Consider the following 20,518-nt stretch of genomic DNA (forward strand, 5'->3'; position numbering starts at 1 on the left):
GCCTTTTCTACATCTCTTGAGATAATCATGTGGTTTTTTTCCTTTGGTTCTGTTTATATGCTGGATTACATGTATTGATTTTTGTATGTTGAACCAGCCTTGCATCCCAGGGATGAAGCCCACTTGATCATGGTGGATAAGCTTTTTGATGTGTTGCTGGATTTGGTTTGCCAGTATTTTATTGGGGATTTTTGCATCGACGTTCATCAAGGATATTGGTCTAAAATTCTCTGTTTGTATTGTGTCTCTGCCAGACTTTGGTATCAGGATGCTGTTGGCCTCATAAAATGAGTTAGGGAGGATTCCCTCTTTTTCCATTCATTGGAATAGTTTCAGAAGGAATGGTACCAGCTCTTCCTTGTACCTCTGGTAGAATTCGGCTGTGAATCCATCTGGTCCTGGACTTCTTTTGGTTGGTAGGCTATTAATTATTGCCTCAATTTCAGAGCCTGTTATTGGTCTACTCAGGGATTCACCTTCTTCCTGGTTTAGTTTTGGGAGAGTGTATGCGTCCAGGAATCCATTTGTTCTAGGTTTTCTAGTTTATTTGCATAGAGGTGTTTATAGTATTCTCTGATGGTAGTTTGTATTTTTCTGGGGTCGGTGGTGATATCCCCTTTATCATTTTTTATCGCATCTATTTGATTCTTCTCTTTTCTTCTTTATTAGTCTTGCTAGTGGTCTATCAATTTTGTTGATCTTTTCAAAACATCAGCTCCTAGATTCATGGATTTTTTGGAGGGCTTTTTGTATCTCTATCTCCTTCAGTTCTGCTCTGATCTTAGTTATTTCTTGCCTTCTGCTAGCTTTTGAATGTGTTTGCTCTTGCTTCTCTCGTTCTTTTAATTGTGATGTGATGGTGTCAATTTTAGATCTTTCCTACTTTCTCTTGTGGACCTTTAGTGCTGTACGTTTCCCTCTACACACTGCTTTAAACATGTCCCAGAGATTCTGGTATGTTGTATCTTTGTTCTCATTGGTTTCAAAGAACATCTTTATTTCTGCCTTCATTTCGTTATGTACCCAGTAGTCATTCAGGAGCAGGTTGTTCAGTTGCCATGTAGTTGAGTGGTGTTGAGTGAGTTTCTTGGTCCCGAGTTCTAGTTTGATTGCACTGTGGTCTGAGACACAGTTTGTTATCATTTCTGTTCTTTTACATTTGCTGAGGAGTGCTTTACTTCCAACTGTGTGGTCAATTTTGGAATAAGTGTGATGTGGTGCTGAGAAGAATGTATACTCTGTTGATTTGGGGTGGAGAGTTCTGTAGATGTCTATTAAGTGCACCTGGTGCAGAGCTGAGTTCAATTCCTGGATATCCTTGTTAATTTTCTGTCTCGTTGATCTGTCTAATGTTGACAGTGGGATGTTAAAGTCTCCCATTATTATTGTATGGGAGTCTAAGTCTCTTTGTAAGTCTATAAGGACTTGTTTTATGAATCTGGGTGCTCCTGTATTGGGTGCATATATATTTAGGATAGTTAGCTCTTCTTGTTGAATTGATTCCTATACCATTATGTAGTGGTCTTCTTTGTCTCTTTTGATCTTTGTTGGCTTAAAGTCTGTTTTATCAGAGACTAGGATTGCAACACCTGCCTTTTTTTGTTTTCCATTTGCTTGGTAGATCTTCCTCCATCCCTTTATTTTGAGCCCATGTGTGTCTCTGCATGTGAGATGGGTCTCCTGAATACAGCAAACTGATGGGTCTTGACTGTTTATCCAATTTGCCAGTCTGTGTCTTTTAATTGGAGGATTTAGCCCATTTACATTTAAGGTTGATATTGTTATGTGTGAATTTGATCCTGTCAATATGATGTTAGCTGGTTATTTTGCTCGTTAGTTGATGCAGTTTCTTCCTAGCATCAATGGTCTTTACATTTTGACATGTTTTTGCAGTGGCTGGTACCAGTTGTTCCCTTATACCTTATACAAAAATTAGTTCAAGATGGATTAGAACCTTAAATGTTAGACCTAAACCCATAAAAACCCTAGAAGAAAACCTAGGTAATACCATTCAGGACATAGGCATGGGCAAGGACTCACGTCTAAAACACCAAAAGCAATGGCAACAAAAGCCAAAATTGACAAATGGGATCTCATTAAACTAAAGAGCTTCTGCACAGCAAAAGAAACTACCATCAGAGTGAACAGGCAACCTACAGAATGGGAGAAAATTTTTGCAATCTACTCATCTGACAAAGGGCTAATATCCAGAACCTATAAAGAACTCAAACAAATTTACAAGAAGAAAACAAACAACCCCATCAAAAAAGTGGGTGAAGGATATGAGCAGACACTTCTCAAAGAAGACATTTATGCAGCCAACAGACACATGAAAAAATGCTCATCATCACTGGCCATCAGAGAAATGCAAATCAAAACTACAATGAGATACCATCTCACACCAGTTAGAATGGCAATCATTAAAAAGTCAGGAAACAACAGATGCTGGAGAGGATGCGGAGAAATAGGAACACTTTTACACTGTTGGAGGGACTGTAAACTACTTCAACCATTGTGGAAGACAGCATGGTGATTCCTAGGATCTAGCTCTAGGAATTCCATTTGACCCAGCCATCCCGGTACTGGATACATACCCAAAGGATTATAAATCATGCTGCTATAAAGACACATGCACACGTATGTTTATTGCGGCACTATTCACAATAGCAAAGACTTGGAGCTAACCCGAATGTCCATCAATGACAGACTGGATTAAGAAAATGTGGCACATATACAGCATGGAATACTATGCAGCCATAAAAAAGGATGAGTTCATGTCCTTTGTAGGGACCTGTAGGGGCACCCTCACATCACAATTAAAATGCACATACTGATGCATTTCTCTGATGCAGCTGGAAACCATCATTCTCAGCAAACTATCAGAAGAACAGAAAACCAAGCCCCGCATGTTCTCACTCATTGGTGGGAATTGAACAATGAGAACACCTGGACACAGGAAGGGGAACATCACACACCGGGGCCTGTTGTGTGGTGGGGGAAGGGGGAAGGATAGCATTAGGGGATGTACCTAATGTAAATGACGAGTTAATGGGTGCAGCACACCAACATGGCACATGTATACATATGTAACAAACCTGCACGTTGTGCACATGTACCCTAGAACATAAAGTATAATAAATAAATAAATAAATAAATATATAAATAAATAAATAAAAAAGAAATTCATCTGTGACTCCAGTGGGAGAACTGGATTTGCTCTGCTTGCAAATCTGGTTGTCTTCCACCATCCCTAGGCTCACAAATTGCTCTAAAGCCATTGCATCAGGCCTAGTGTGACAAGCCTTAACTTTTTAGCATGGTTTTAAGATAGAGGAACTGCACATCAGCTGCTGACATTAAACTTTGGAAGTGGGTCAAGTTTCTCCTCTCACATTAAGTACTTTCAGTCTGATAATCAGAGAACTAAGTTCCATCCTGCTACTGTCTTTATGAGTATTTAGACCTCAACAAACTCACAAATTTTTTTTTCTCACAGCTTTGTTTTTTGTTTCTTATTAGGTAATAAAGATATTTATTTTGAGTCTTGTGTTTTTGCTTGTACATTTATATATTTGTATATTTTTGCTCTGTGTGCTTGCTTTATTACGTAGTCAATCAGAACTAGCATTTTTGTCACATGATAGGTTATTAAAGACTCCTAGGCCTCAACCCACGGCTACTGGATTAGAATTTGCATTTTAACATGTTTCCTAAGTTATTCAAGTACGTATTAATTTTTTTTTGTTTGTTTGAGACCGAGTTTTGCTCTTGTTGCCCAGCTGGAGTACAGTAGCTCGATCTCGGCTCACTGCAACCTCCGCCTCCCAGGTTCAAGCAATTCTCCTGTCTCAGCCTCCCAAGTAGCTGGGGGTGCCCAACACCACACCCAGCTAATTTTTTCTCTTTTTAGTAGAGACAGGTTTCGCCATGTTGTCCAGACTGGTTTTGAACTCCTGACTTTAGGTTATCCACCTGCCTTGGCCTCCCAGAGTACTGGGATTACAGGGGCGAGCCACTGCACCTGGCAGCATATTAACTTTTTAAGGAGTACTAGTTTGGAGCTGAAGGATGTACTGAAGTGGAATTTTACTATCTCCTCCTGACCAAAAATCTGGAAACATATCATAGAGGAGACAAAGATCAGTAAATATTCTGAATAGCTGGAACAGATTTTATTCTGCAATACATAATTTTGATTGTTACAGTTCTTGTGATACAAGGAGATGATACTAACACTTGAGATACATTTATCTATCTATACATTTATCTATTCTATCTGTATATAGATACAATATATCTATTGAGATACATTTATCTATTATCATTTATCTATTCTTTTCTTGATTCTGCTTTTAAATTCTTCAGAGAATAGTTGTAAAACTACTTAGTATTGTTTTTCATTATTTTCCTTACCAGATATTTCTCTTCCTTTCCTTGGCATTAAAAAGTTTTCTATTCTTATGATTTTCACCTACATTAAAGTGAACATTTTCAATCTATTGGTTTGCATATTTTTAAGCATATAAATATATTTATTTCATTAATTATAGTTTTTATGTTTGTTCCAAATACATCATTTAGGAATTCAAATGTCTTTTCTGTTATGTTTCTCAATATGAATTATATTATAAATCAAGCATATTATAGCAGCTGCAAATTCTTCTATGAATTTTTTTTTAAAAGTCAACCAGGGCATACATATTCTCTCTCTAGACGATGGCTAATTAATATATGGATTAGTTGAAGAATTGTGCCATACAGTCAATTTATCTTTGAGAGATAATTATGTACTGCAGATGATAGACAAGGCCATGTTTATTCAATTGTATTTGAGTGTACAGATTGTAACACATAGATATGACACAACATTAGGTAAATGGATTAAAATGAAAACTGGCTGGAAGGGGCATATTGTTAAAGATCTATTCAAGAGTAACCTGGCATAGAAACTGAAACAGCGCTGTGATGAGGAAGTGGAGCTTGTTGTGCATGCATTCATTCATGCCTGTGATCGTCAAATAATTACTCAGCATCACTCTAGGCCAGGCAATGTTGTAGCTGTTGTGGATACAGCAGTAAATAAAATATTGAACAGTCTTTACACTTAAGAAGACTATATTTTAGTAGAACATAAAGAATTAAGGAGACAAATATATCCTTTCTAAAGGGAAGGTAAATACTATGGAAAGTAAAACATGAAAGAGGAACAGAAAGGAATACTGTAAATAAATGGTCAAAGAAGTCATCACTGATAAAGTGACATTTAGGTGACCTGCAAAAGTACGAGAGTAGGGTGTTCAGATATGGAGAGCTACGTGGGAATGGTTGTTCCAGGCACATAGAATTGTAAGTCAAAGATGTTAAAGGACAGTCCTGCCATTTGTAGAGACAGTAAAGATTCCATGGTAGATGTGAATAGTTGGAGGTGAAATATTGAGGTGTCAAATGATGTAAAGTTTTTCGACCATTTTAAGATCACTGGGCTTTACTATAGGTAAATTAGAAATCCATTTGAAGATTTTGAGCAAGATACATAATATTGCTAACATTTTAAAAGATTCCACTTTGGCTGATGTGTTCAGAGTAAAGTTCAGGTAAATAAGAGTGGTAGTAAACAGACTATTTCAGAATCTACTGAAGTACTGCGGGGAGGAGATTATCATGGCTTTGAGAGGCATGAAAGCAGAGGATTGCTAATTCTGGGGAGAGAGAGAGAGAGAGAGGGCGGTGGGGGGGAGGGGAGAGAGAGAGAGAGCTTTCTAAATATATCCACATTCTATTCCTAAGAATCTGTGAATACCTTACATGACACAGAGACTCTAAGGAATTTGAGATGGAGAGGTTACACTGGATTATATGGGTATGCTCAATGTCCTAACAATGGCAATCACAATGTAATCACAATGTAATCACAAAGTGAATAAGGAAGGGAGGGAAGAGGGTCAGAGGAGATGTCACCACAGAAAGATGACACCAAGATATACATCAGTGTTGGCTTTAAAGTTGGTGACAAAACACCACTGGAATATGGAAGAGGCAAGTAGTAGGATTCGTCTGCTCTTCAATTACTAGGCGCTGTATCTATATTAAGAAGAATAGCATCTTTCTACTATAGAAACATAAGTATATTTTCCAGCTTGACATCTCTTTTAATATTGCTTATGTTATTTTCTGCCATGAGGCAGTTTTTATTTGTATATATTAAAATTTATAATTTTAGGCTTCTAGATGACAACTATTTTCATAGTTTAAGAGAATTTTTGTTCTTTCACTTTCCAAGACAGTTTGTTCATATTTCCTTCTAGTACTTTAATGATATGATTATTTTACAGTTTAATTTTATTCTCTTTTGCTTGGAATATATAAAAGCAATATAATATGGCATTCAACCAAATCATAAGAAAAAGCCATAAAGTATACAAAATTGTAGTGTTCTGAGCCCATTATAGTCCTGATTTTACAATGCAACTAGGTAAACTAAATTGAAAGCATGGCATGCCCCTCTAAGAACAGACAAGACTCAGGAGAAAGATGTGCTGTCACGTGGTCAGGTATGAGAAAAACAATGAAGCATAAATGGACACATAGAACATTTTAGCAGAGACATGAAAACTACAGAAAACTGGCAAGTACAACTCTAGAAATAAAAGTCCAAAATATCAGAGATGAAAAATATTTTGATAGGCTTAAAAAAGAACTGAAAACAAAAATAACACAGAAGAATCCATGAAAATAGTAAGTCAACAGTAATTATCCAAACTGAAACACAGACATAGGAAAAGAAACACCAAATTATTAAAGGTCTGTTGAACAATATCAAGCAGTCTAGCATTGATATATATTTGGACTTTAACAATAAAAAGAAAAAAACACAATAGAATCCTAGAAGCACTTTGTTTTTCCACATTGAAATGGGATGCTACCTTGTCATATACGTATCTCCAAAATGTATTTGTATCTGTCTTTGAGGTTTTTTATTTTCTTTCATTTATCTGTTCATGTTCAGTGTGACATTTCTTCAGTTATCAAGAATTTATAATATGTTTTAATATGATATGAGTGTCCCTTACCTATTTCTGTTTCTCTGTATTGCTTTTCTTTAATATTGGTCTTAAAATTATTTCCTCATGGCATACAGAATTAACTCATTTTAGAAAATATGTAACATTGATATATGCATTGGAGTCATATTATTTTCATAAATTAGCTTAGGAAGACTTGATATATTTGACAGAAATTTGCTTTCCTGCAAATCCTCTATCTTCTCATTTTTGAGACTATTTTGTTATATTAGGTAATGTTTTAAAGTTTTCCTCTCTGTGGGTGTGCACAATGGGTGTGCACAATGTTTTTGTTAATTGGGGGTATTCCCACAAATATCTAGTGATCCTCTGCTGTATGTGCGTATTAAGATTCAGATTATGAAATTCTGGTTCACTTCATGGCGATTGTGTAGAAACCAGAAGTTTGGTTGGGAATCCTCAGAGGTCTGTCTTTTATTCTTGGCTATCCCTAGAAAGAAATAGTTTAATGCCCTGTCACCTATATAATGCTGACTGCCAACATTATGCTTGTTGAGTAAAAGAAAAAAAATCCTGTATATCTAATGGTTAAGTTCTAGGCATTCATTTAAAATCTTCTGCACTGAACTTTCCTTCCATCCCTCTGTTGTTCATTCTGAGTCCAAAGACATTTGCCTTTCACTTGAGTAGGAAGTCATCTGGGGCCTTAACTACTTCTTATAAGTTTTTATAAACAGCCTATTCCACACCCACTGTCAGAGGCTGCGGAAGTCTTCAATTCTTATGCTTTGGTGGGCTTCTGCAATATGAATACACCCTCGCTTCTCACACTCTTTCCATGCTTAGGTTTCCATCATTCACCAACTTCCAGCGTTATCAACTCTCCTTTACTTACATATTATTCATTCCTACTTACCCTCTATTGGTGGTTTAGTACGATTTCAGGAAATAAAGCTAAATGGGTATCTTAAATGCATTGTATCTAAGTGATTAAAATAATCATTCTTGCTGGAACCCAGAGAAATTTTTATATTTTGTGTTGAGTTTAAAAAATGCAGACATGAATAGGTGCTAGCATGTAGAAAGATGCATATGAATTAAAAGTGATAGCAACAAGTGTACTTGTCATGAAAACAATTTAAGAGAATTCACTAAATGCATTAAAGTGAATTTTTGTAAGACAATGAAGGAAAATGTGGTTAGGTAAAAGGGAAAATATTACACTTGAAAAACATTGACAATGTTGGTGTGCCAAAAAAGAAAGAAAATAGAAAAAGCAGTGCATATGTTTTTCTTACTTTTATGCAAACATAGATGCCTAGTTGTTGAAAGAAAAGTGTAACATTGGATATGGCAATAGTTAGTTTTAAATAAAACTGCATTTATATGTATTTATTACTTAGTACTTAAAATGTAGTAAATACAATACCATGCTTAAAGTTTTATATGGCATATCTGTCCTTGCCTCTTTCAGTTAGGCTTTAGAAATCACTCAAAATATGATTTTATTTTCTCTATTTTTTCTCTCATGTTTTTAATCATTCTCAGGTGACAAAATAGTGCTTGGCATTAGCCTATTTATTTTTATAGTACAAATAAATATGGTGACTTAGTACTAAAGTGCATGTTTATGAAAATATTTCCCTGAGTTATTATTCTTACATTATGGTCCCCATACATCTCTACATCTTATACTAATTAGGATCTATACACTAAGGTTACAAAAATAATTTAGATAAACCTAAGATAATGCCTTTAAACTGACCTATGAGGTCTTTTTGTTAAAATGTTTTGCAGGTGGTGTTCTGACTCAATTATATTTTGGGATATCCACACATTAACTGTTGATTTGTTTCCTGGAATATGACTCAATCAGTTTCCAACGATTGGTTTATGTTTCTGTGCCGGTTCTCAAAATTCTTTTTTTGTGTGTTCTATTTAATTAACATATAATTATACATATTTATGTGACATATAGTGATATTTTGATACATATAATGTATAGTGGTCAGATCAAGGTAATTATCATATCCTTCATCTCAGACATTTATTATCTCTTTGTGTTGGGAAGATTCAATAGCCTTCTTATAACTATTTGAAGCTATATGTTATTGTTCAATATAGCCACTATCCTTATTAGTATAATGGTATCTCTGCCCATCAGGAATATATACCTTTATATTTTGCATAATTTTTTTAACTTAAATTTTTATTTAGCCACATCAAATTCAAATTAACAAGTAGAAAGTAACAGATATTTCTCCAGTTATATTACTTTAAGTCACCAAAAAGAAAGAAATGACAATCTCTGGTATTTGTTGGCTGGGGGTATTGTTGACCTTACAGAAATGGAAAATGTTCTATTTTATTATTAAAGCATGCTTATCTCCTAGGGTCATTAATCAATGTGATATAGGAAAGAAACTCACAAAACATGAATTATATAATTCCACAACATTTGATGTTCCTCTTCGAAATAAACTACTGAGTTCGGGGTCAAACATAGAGAAATTCACAAATATAGGACACGTTTGTTGGATATCTTGCAAGTTTTGGAAATAAATTACAACTGATGTAGTGACAAATGTCATCAATTTACATGATATAAAACTTGACTAGAACCTGGAGGTCATAAACAAGAGTTCTGTTAATTATAGAGTTGTGAGATAATGGTTGTAATATTCTGTTATTGATGTTTATTTAGTGGAAATTATATGATAATTAATTTAATGTTTGATATGGCAATAAACATTCCAATGGAAAGATATCATTCATTACCCAATCAATTTGAAGGTTTTTTTTTTTTCCTTTTCCATTTAGACTGGAAAGAAAATGTATGGCAATATAAGGAAAATATTCTTCACACTATGTACATAGAAAACACTACTTTTTTTTTTTTTTTTTTTTTGAGATGGAGTCTTGCTCACTCTGTCACCCAGGCTGGAATGCAGTGGTGCAATGATGTTGGCTCACTGCAACCTCTGTCTCTTGGGTTCAAGAGATTCTCCTGCTTCAGCCTCCTAAAGAGCTGGAACTACAGACACACACCAATATGCCCAACTACTTTTTGTATTTTTAGTATAGATGGAATTTCACCATGTTGACCAGGCTCGTCTTGAACTCCTCGCCTCAAGTGATCCGCCCGCCTCGACCTGTTATTTCTAGTAAAGGTAATAAGGATTATTTTTACATGTTAGACCTAAAACAGTATCTGCTCACAAAATAAGTTTAAATCTTGTTTATTAACTCTCCATATAGTATACTGTTTGGAAAAGCATAAGAGCAATTATTCTTTTAAGCATATTTTTATTATAGGGTATAATTGGCAGTCACCAAGTTATATTTTTGAGAGCAAAATTATTTATTCTTGAACTACATAGCATGTATTCAGCAAGACGGTAGACTGGGAGGTATCTTAGCTCACATCTCTTCTACCCAAACAATGATCTGGAAGCCACTCTCCAACAAAAATGCCTCCTCAGTAGTAGCTCTGACATTTCGGTAGAATGTTGTGAAATACCAGAGAAGCCCAAGATAGAGGAGGACTGCTTTGAGCATGCAGGACTGTGTCTTGGTGGCAGGCTCACTGAATGTGGTCTTAGCCCTAGACTGAAAGCAACTCTGTCTCCCTGTGGACTTGGCTCCAGCACTACTTTGCCATGGTCCTGAAACTAGCCTCCTCTTCTAAGAGACCCAGAAAAAACCATTTTTATCTGCACCCCCAATAATAGGCCTTCTGATGCCATTTTTGGCTGTGGACTTTGCAGCAGCTAGGTAAATCCTGTTGTAGCCCTTCTCTACCACAGTCTAGTGGCTGTTCTGCATACCCCGGGAGCCGGTGGAAGACAAGCCCATCTGTATCTCCAGTAACAGGCTCACTGACTCCAGTCCCAACTGTGGATTCTGAAGGAGCTCTGTGACCCAGCTCCAGTCCTACTCTAATGAGTTAATAGAGTAATCCCTGCCCACCCAGAGATCCAGCAACACCTGTCTGTGTCCATGGTAGCAGGCTCACTAAATGAAGTCCTGGCTCTGGACCACAGAGCATTCCTGAGACTTGGTTCTGGCCTTGTTCTGCTGCTGTCTTGGGACAGCCCTGCCCACTCAGGGCCTGGTGGGAGACATACCTGTCCATGTCCTCAGTAACAGGTCCACTGACCTTTATCTGACTGCAGATCCTAAATCAGCCTGTGACCCTGTTCAACTACAGTCTGGGGACAGCCCAAACAGTCCAGGGACCCAATAAGAAACACTCGTGTCCATGCCCCTGCTAACATGCCCGTTAATCTCAAATTTGACTGTGGTAGGGCTGTTGAAGCAGCCCTTTGACCTGGCTTCAGTCCCACTACCATGGTCTCTAGGTAATCCTCTCTGATCAGGGAGTTGATAAGATCAATGCCAATCAGGACCCTTAGTAACAGGCTTACCAACCTTGGATCCAACTGTGGACCCTGAAGCAGCCCTGTTACTCAGCTCCAACCGCACCCCATCACTATCGCAGAGGTGGTTCTGCTAGCTTCTCCTGGGACTTTCCATTGATCCAACAAGAGCCTGCTTAGGGATCTGGCAGGAGCCTTCTGAACCGTATGCACCACTAACAACAGGCCCATTGTGTGAGGACCTAATAGTAAATATATAATAGGCCTAATAATCTGCCTCTAGTCCTACCCAACTGTGGTCCAAGAGGTAGTCCTGTCCACCTGGTGATTTGGCAGGAACCATACCTGACCATGTGCTTGATAACAGCCTGCCAAATGTAAACTCAACTGCAGGTCCAACAACAGATCTGTGACTTACTCCAGCTCCATTCAACTGTGATCCTCTAGGCAGTCCCATTAGGCTGAGGATCTGGCTGGGGAAGGTCTTTACCTGCCAAGATCAGTCTGTAGAAATGGGAAGAGGTATTTACTCTACCAATGCACAGCAACAAAGCAAGGCTACACAGATCATGAAAAGTCATGGAAACATGGCATCCCCCAAGGAAACTAATAAAGCTCTAGAAACCAAACACCAAAAAGTGGAGATGTATACATTAAGTGACATTGAATTAAAAAGACATTTTAAGAAAGCACAGCAAGGCACAAGAGAACACAAATAAATAAATTGATAAAAACAGGAAAACAATACATGAACAAAACTAGAAGTTAAATGTAAAAATTATAAAAAAGAACCAAACAGATTCTGAAGCTGAATGACAAACAAATGAAGTGAAAAATACAATAGAGAGCTTCCAGAACATATTAATTTAAGCCAAGAAAGAAGTTGTAAACTCAAAGATAGGTTTTTTGAAATTATCTAATCAGAGAGGAAAAAAAGAATAAAAAAGAATGAAGAAAGTATGCAACTTAATAGGACACAATAAATCAATCCAATATATGCATCATGGAATTTTTACAAAGAGAAGAGACAGAAAGGAACAGAAAAACAAATATTGATGAAAAAAATTAAACACACAAATACATGGAAGGTTATCTCATGCTCATGGATCAAAAGAATTAATAGTGTTAAGCTAAACATACTATCCAAAGTGACCTACAGATTCAATGCAATGTGTGTCAGAATGCCAATGATATTCTTTATAGATATAGAAAAAAATACCAAGATACATAATGAACCACAAAAGACTCCAGGTAGACAAAGGCATACTGAGCAAGAAGGATACAGCTGGAGGCATCACACCCTCTGAATTCAAAATATATTGCAAAGCTATAGTGTTCAAAACAGAAGGACCCCTAAAAAACATTATATAAATGAATGGAACAGAAAAAAGTGCCAAGAAATAAATCCACACATCTATAGTCGAATGAGCTTTGACAAGTGTGCCAGGAACACACAATGAAGACAGTCTCTTTAATAAATGTCATTGGGAAAACAACTTTCACATGCAGAAAATTCATTTGTATTTCATTTTGTATTTCATTTATTTGTTTTTCAGCGCCAGAATTTATTTGGCTCTTTTTTAAAATAATTTTTATCTCTGTTTGACTTCTAGTTTTGTTCACATATTGTTTTCCTGATTTTACTGAATTATTTATCCACGTTCTCTTGTGCTTTGCTGCACTTCCTTAAAATGTCTGTTTTTAATTCAATGTCAGGTAACGTATACATCTCCATTTTTGGGAGTTGGTTACTGGAGCTTTATTAGTTTCCTTTAGGGATGCTGTGTTTCCGTGACTTTTTATGATCTGTGTAGCCTTGCTTTGTTGTCTGTGCACTGGTAGAGTAAATACCTCTTCCTGTTTCTGCAGACTGGTTTTGGCAGGTAAATACATGTATCCCTCACCAACCACATGGAACAATAAACTCAAAGTGGATTAAAGACTTAAACATAAGACCTGAAACTGTAGAAATTCTAAAAGAAAACATCTGGGAAGAGCTTCTCGACAGTGGTACAGTCAATGATATTTGAAAATGACGCCAAAAGCACAGTCTCAAACGAAAAATAGACAAGTGACATTACATCAGACTTAAAAGCTTCTGCGTAAGAAAGCAAGCAATTAACAGAATAAAAAGGCAGCCTTTGGAATGGGAGAAAATATTTCCAAATTATATATCTGATAAGGTGTTAATATGAAAAATTTATGAGGAGTTCAAATCACTTAATAGCATAATACAACCAGATTTTTAAAATGGGCTAAGAACCTGAATAAACATTTCTCAAAAGAAGACACACACATTGCTCACAAGTATAGATAAATCAGGTGCACCACATTGCTGCTGGGAAATGGAAATCAAAACCACAATGAGATTGCTTTGTGTCTTATAGACATTTTAACAATATTAATTCTTCCAATCCAGACACAAAAATATGTTTTCATCTTTAGTGTCTTCCCCAATTTCTTTAATTTATCAGCAGAAAATGGATAAAGAAAATGTGCTACATATACACAATGGAGAGTGTTCAGCCATAAAAAGGAATAAAATCCTGTCATTTGCAACAACATGAGTGAAACTAGATATCATTATGTGAACTGAAATAAGCCAGCCACAGAGAGACAAACATTGCATGTTCTCACTTCTATGTGCGTTCTAAAAATCAACACAATTGAGCTCACGGACACAGAGAGTAGAAGGATGGTTACCACAGGCTTGGAAGGGTAGTGGGAAGATGGGGATGGTGCATGCGTCAAAAATAGAATGTGTAAGACTATTATTTGATAGCCTGGCAGGGTGACCATAGTCCATAAGAACTTAATTATACATTTTAAAATAACTAAGAGTGTAACTGAATTGTTTGTAACTCAGAGAACGGATTCTTGAGTGGATGGTTACCCCAGTCTCCATGATGTGCTTATTTCACATTCCATGCCTGTATCAGAACACCTCATGTACTCCACATATGTGTGTGTGTGTGTATATATATATATTTATTTATATATCTATCTCCATAAAAAATATGTGCTCCACATATATATATCTGTAAAAAATAAAAATAAGAATAAAAAAGAAAAAAAAATGAGATATTACCTTACATGTGTTATAATAGGTATTATCAAAAAGACAACATATATAATAAGTTTTGGCAAGGATGCAACGAAAAGGAGGCACTTGGACACTTCTGGTGAGAATGTAAATAAGTACAGCCTTTTTGGAGAACTATATGGAGGTTTCTCAAAAAATAGAACTACCATATGCTCTAGCAATCCCATTTCTGGGGCGTATATCCAAAGAAAATGAAATCAATATCTCAAAGCAATATATGCTCCCCCAATTCATTGTGGAATTATTCACAATAGCCAGCACATAGAAAAAAAACCTAAGTGTTCATTGACAGATAAATGGATACACACATACATATACACACTCACAATGGAATATCATTCAACCTTAAAAAAAGAAAATTCTGCCATTTGCAACAGTATAGATGACCTTGAGGACATTATGTTAAGTGACTTATTTCACTGTGTCTTTCTGTGTCTTTCCCACAGAAAGACAAATACTGCATGATCTCACTCATATGTGGAATCTTGAAAACTCAAAAGTATAAAAGCAGCAAATAGTATAGTGGGTTCAGGGATTGGGAAGTAGGCAAATGGGGAGACACTGGTTAAAGATAAAGAGGTTCACTGATGTGGGATTAATACATTCTAGAGATCTAATTTACCGCAGGATGGCTACTATGATTTGAACATGGTTCGCTTCTCTACATTACAGTTATGTTAACATTCAATCCCAAGTGTGGCAGTATTGGGGGATGAGGCCTAGTGGGAGATGCTTGCGTTGTGGAATCAGATCCCTCATGAATGGCTTGCTGCTGTTCTCCTGGTGGTAGTGAGAGAGTTCTTGCCACCTTGAGAGTGGATTAATTCTTATGGAAATAGGTTGGGTCAGGAAGCCCCTCTGATTTCCTTCTCTTTGCACGTCCCTGATTTCCACCCGACCTGCTCTGCTGTGTTTTGCTGCAGCACCAGACGTCTAACCAATGGTGGCTATGTATATAAAAACCAAGTTTCAGATATTCTGTTATAGCAACAGAAAAAGCTTAAGACAGTGTCTATCGGTGACTACAAAGGAGACGGTGACTATAGGAGACAGTGACTATAAAGCTGAAGGAAATGGAAGGGGGAAATTTGTCCTGATGTCATTTTTGGAGTCCCTGTAGCTAGGTCAGGCCTAGAAACCAAAACTACATGAAAAGTAATGGTAAAAAAATCCAATTACTTTTGCACTAATCAAATATACTGGAAATTTGGTGAGTGAGTGATCTTGAGTGTTCTCACCACAAAAAAAATCATAAATATGTGAAGTGAGGGATATGTTAACTAGTTTGATTGTGATAGTCATTTTACAATGTATACATATATGAAAATATGTTTTACACCTTAAATATAGTCAGTTTTTATCTGTCAAGTATACGTCAATATAACTGAAAAAAATGAATATGGTATGCCATTATGACTTTTCCCTATGTTCTTATTTTTTTCACCTTAAGTTCTTAATAACTTGAAAAACTGGTATTTGTTTGCTTTTAGGAGTTGATGGTATCCATGTGTGATTATTTTGACTTATTAATATTTTTCAGAATCAAAATTATTAGTTCCCGTTCCTTGTTGTGATGTAGTTGATTTCTCATTGCCGTTCAATAGGCTAAATTTTTTGCTGATTAGCTTATTAGTTACCTACTTTGTCTTTCTCTAATAATTCCTCTTGGGATTGCTCAAAAGGTAATACTAACCAGTTACCTTAATCTGTATGCTTTTTAGTTACAGTATTATAACTAGCAAATTTTAAAGAAAAAAACACATATGATACATATGTCTAAGGGAAAAATTGCTGTTTTATATTTTTCTCTTTAATTTTAATGTAACAAGTTGAACCGTTATTGAATGAAGATTCATTTAATCTTTGGCTCCCCAACATCCATTATTCTTCTCATAATAAAATCCTGTTATTTCCTTTCAGCAGTTATGTTTCAGCTCAGGGTTAGTCGTGGTAACTTAGACCTATGTCTTCTGCTTCCTGGCTACTCTTCATATATGGGCCTACAACACTACCAGCGTCAGTCTCTTTTGCTCTACATGCAAATGCTGTTGTCTAAAAGAAGAGATTCCATCTGTGAATAAAGACAGAGCAAAAATAAAAGACAGGGGAGTGGGAGAGGGAAACTTGTCCTGATGTCATTTTTGCAGTCCCTGTAGCTAAGTCAGACCTAGAATCCAAAACTGCATCAATATATGTGAACAAATATATTTATTTTAGATTTAAACTAGATTTTATCTCACTTTTAACTATAAAGTCTGAGCAAGTTGACAACCATTATGATTCTTTAGTTAAAATTAAACGTTTTTTCAATTGAGGTTGAAGATGCTAAAATATGTGTTAAATTTTAATAGTTTATGATAGAAAAAATATCACTGGACTCACTAAAAGTCTACATTTATTTTAGTTGAAACAATATGATTGAAAAAAGTTTACCAAAATACAGATATTGTTGAACTAAAGACATATCTTCCACAGTGTCTTTCAAAAAAGAAATATGTTATATATGAAACTGTCTTAGGGAATTTGAGCTGACATATCTTAGAGAAGAAAAGAAAAACAGATGATTTGAGTTGAAATTTTTGGCATGTCTCCATCTAAAATATTGAATAGAGCATTTGAATGTTTTAACCTTTATTGAATAGATTCTGGTTCAATTATCCCTTAAAGTCATTTGAATATTATATTAAATTATAGATTAAAAGTAAAATGTTATATTAATGATGTTCGCCTTTAGAACGTAAAAGAAATGTTTGATGAAAAGCTGGCCTTTAAGTAATTTTATTGAGATTTACTGTTAATAAACTTCAATTCTGTGATGTTTAAATAATTTTCTATTTATGCAGACTTTGGTGATGTAACACATGATTTATTCAAAAGTACTTTTGATGCTACTTTCTTGTTCTTGTTCTTAGGCATTGATAGATATCATTACAAGATAAAGCATCTTGCATCTGTAACCAATCTGTAAAAATAAATAACAGTTATTCCAAAAGTGGATATTGCTTTCGGGGTTAAAATCATCTCTCTCACTGTCTAAGCATCATCAACTATAATTTATAAGATTTTCAAATCTTCTTTGAAAATATTTTTTACAATTTTCAGATGATAGCACATAACTTCAACCATTGTTATCTTAAGTAATCTTATCAACACAAACAACTCACATCTCCACTATTTTGTAATGTAAAGTAGTTCAAAAGTAACTGACATACAGGCATTTCAGGAATGAATTATTGGCCAGATCAATAATTGGCAAACATACTCTGTAAAGGATGAGAAAGTAAATATTTCAGTCTTCCTGGACCATCTGGCCTCTGAGACAACTAGTTCTCTGTCATTTTAGCATGGAAATAAGTGTAGACAGTATACAGATAAATAGCCTTGTCTTTGCTGAAACAAAACTTCATTGACATAAATACGTAATGGGCCAATTTTGGCTCATGGGTCATAGTTTGTACACCCGTGAACTACATCTATGACCTCCTCCCGCAAAAACAAAAAAACAAAAAACAAAAACAAACAACCAAAAAAATCTTAAAATACACACAGAAGTCCATATTCTAAGAAAACAAAGCAAAACAAACAAAAGCAGTTTAAAGAGTACCATAAAAAGAATAACTATTATCTGTGGATTTCAACTGGAAACCAACCATTTATGCCTGCCTAAGCATATTTTTATTTTTTTAAATATTATTCGTTTCCAAAGCAAGATGCCTAATTCCTCTTTTTTTTTTTTTTGAGACGGAGTCTTGCTCTGTCGCTCTTATGCCTTGTCTCTCAAACCATATTTACAGTTTATATTTTCTGCACTCATTGTTACCTTCATTATATTTTATTTTTTCTCATTTAGTTTCTCACTTTGTTTAATCTTTTTTTTTTTTTTTGATACAGAGTCTTGCTTTGTCACCCAGGTTGGAGTACAGTGGCGCGATCTTGGCTCACTGCAACCTCCACCTCCTGGGTTCAAGCACTTCTCCTGCCTCAGCCTCCTGAGTAGCTGGGACTACAGGCACCTGCCACCACGCCCGGCCAATTTTTTTGTGTTTTTAATAGAGACAGGGTTTCACCATGTTAGCCAGGATGGTCTTGATCTCCTGACCTCGTGATCCACCCATCTTGGCCTCCCAAAGTGCTGGGATTACAGGTGTGAGCCATGGCGCCTGGCCACTTTGTTTACTTTTTATCAGAGGATAAATTGAAGTTAAAAAATGAGGAAAAGAAACTAAATGATGGAAGTCATACAAAACATGATTACAAACATTTGTCTTGTTTTATGTTTTCTCTTCATCTCTTCGTATTTCTGTCTAGTATCTCGAATAAAGCATCAAAGAAGACAGGACCTAAAATCATGGACAAAGGTATAGAAAAGGTAGATTCAGAGACAACACACTTTCTATTCCAAGTGGGGTTGGCATGGAGACCTGTTGGTCAGACCAAGATGAAATGATACACGTGTCAAAATGACCATGAGAATAAGATGACAAACTTATCCATAAAGCGCTTCTGGCATTTCTGGAGGTCACGTACTAACCGTCACACAGTTTGTCTCCCTGTAAATGATGTCTCTGAAATGGTGTTGTACAACATGTTTCTACATCAGGGCAGGAATAATTCTCTGAATTCTATTAGCTTCAAAGGACCTATATCATAAATGCATATTTCAAAGCACGTGGTGTTCAGGTCAAAATGGCGTAAAATATTGAAAGCTATCAAATCATCTTCCAGGAGTGTATAGAAATCCAAGCATCAGTCTTACGCAGTTTCTGGGATTCTAAACCAATTTTTGAAAACAGGTTACTGATCCATATTAAGAAAAAAAATCACAAACATATTACTTTGATTTTAATGCCCCTATAAGCTTTTAAAATCTATACACTGCATATATTTTTAAGGCATTAATAATGTATTTATACAGAACCCGTTCTAACGAATCCAGGTAATTTATGGATTTCATCTCATTAAATATATGCTAAACATTCTTAATTGCATTACATTAGGCTATATTTTACTTAGCTTTTAATAACTAATATCCACAAATAAAGGCCACGAAAATAGACAAATGTACAAAATCAGGCATATTAATATTATAGTTTGTACATATATGTGTGTATGTGTCTGTTTATCTGACTTCCAGTAATACAAGAGTGTCTCCATCAGCCAGCATGGCTTTAGAATAATTACCTAGAGGAAATTAAATGCACTTTTTAAATATTTGGTTAATTTTGTTTCCATAATTTGTCAATATTTTTCTATATGAATACACAGAAATAATAAAATAGTTTATTTTCTTGAAATATTAGTTTATAATAAGCCAATATATTTGATTCAGGGTGCATTCTGAAACCAATTCTCAGATTTCAAAATGACAACAACATTGAAACTAGTGCAACAACTTTCTCTTGGGCATTGTAATTTTTCAAAAATTAAAATGCATTACCTCATGGATGACTTCACACAAAATAAATAAATATTTGAACAATTGAAGCTAATTCTTTCTCATGTTTTTCTTTTATTTGTATTGGGTGTCCTTGCTTTTACCTGTTCAGTGTCTATTCAACCTTCCTATTTCACTTTGGAAAATGTCCTTTCTTTTCCTTTGTTGTTTACTTGGGACTCCCTATCAATGTGCCCTTTCTAGGCAAGTGTGGTCTCTGCGTCTGAGTTATGTCACATGAACCCTTTAGCCTAAAATTCGCACTTATGAGTTAAGAATCACAAGATCAACTTTAATTGGAACTGATTTATCCAGACAGTGCTGTTCTATATACATCATCTATTAGAACATGAATCTACATCTCTTTAATGCCAGGTTTCTATCCTTTCTTAAACTTGCATTTCAGTGTCTTCTTTAGCTGCATTGCCCCATATTTCTCCAAAATATTACTTTTTAATTATGCCAAAATTTTTTTTGCTCTTAATCACAGAATCCTAGTGGATAAAAGTTGAAATAATGAATACAAGTATTTTATGCTATTTAGACATACTTAAAATGTACTTTATTCCTCTTTATAAAA

Source organism: Macaca fascicularis, chromosome 2 (assembly GCF_037993035.2).
Source record: "Macaca fascicularis isolate 582-1 chromosome 2, T2T-MFA8v1.1".
In the NCBI taxonomy this organism is placed as follows: domain Eukaryota; kingdom Metazoa; phylum Chordata; class Mammalia; order Primates; family Cercopithecidae; genus Macaca; species Macaca fascicularis.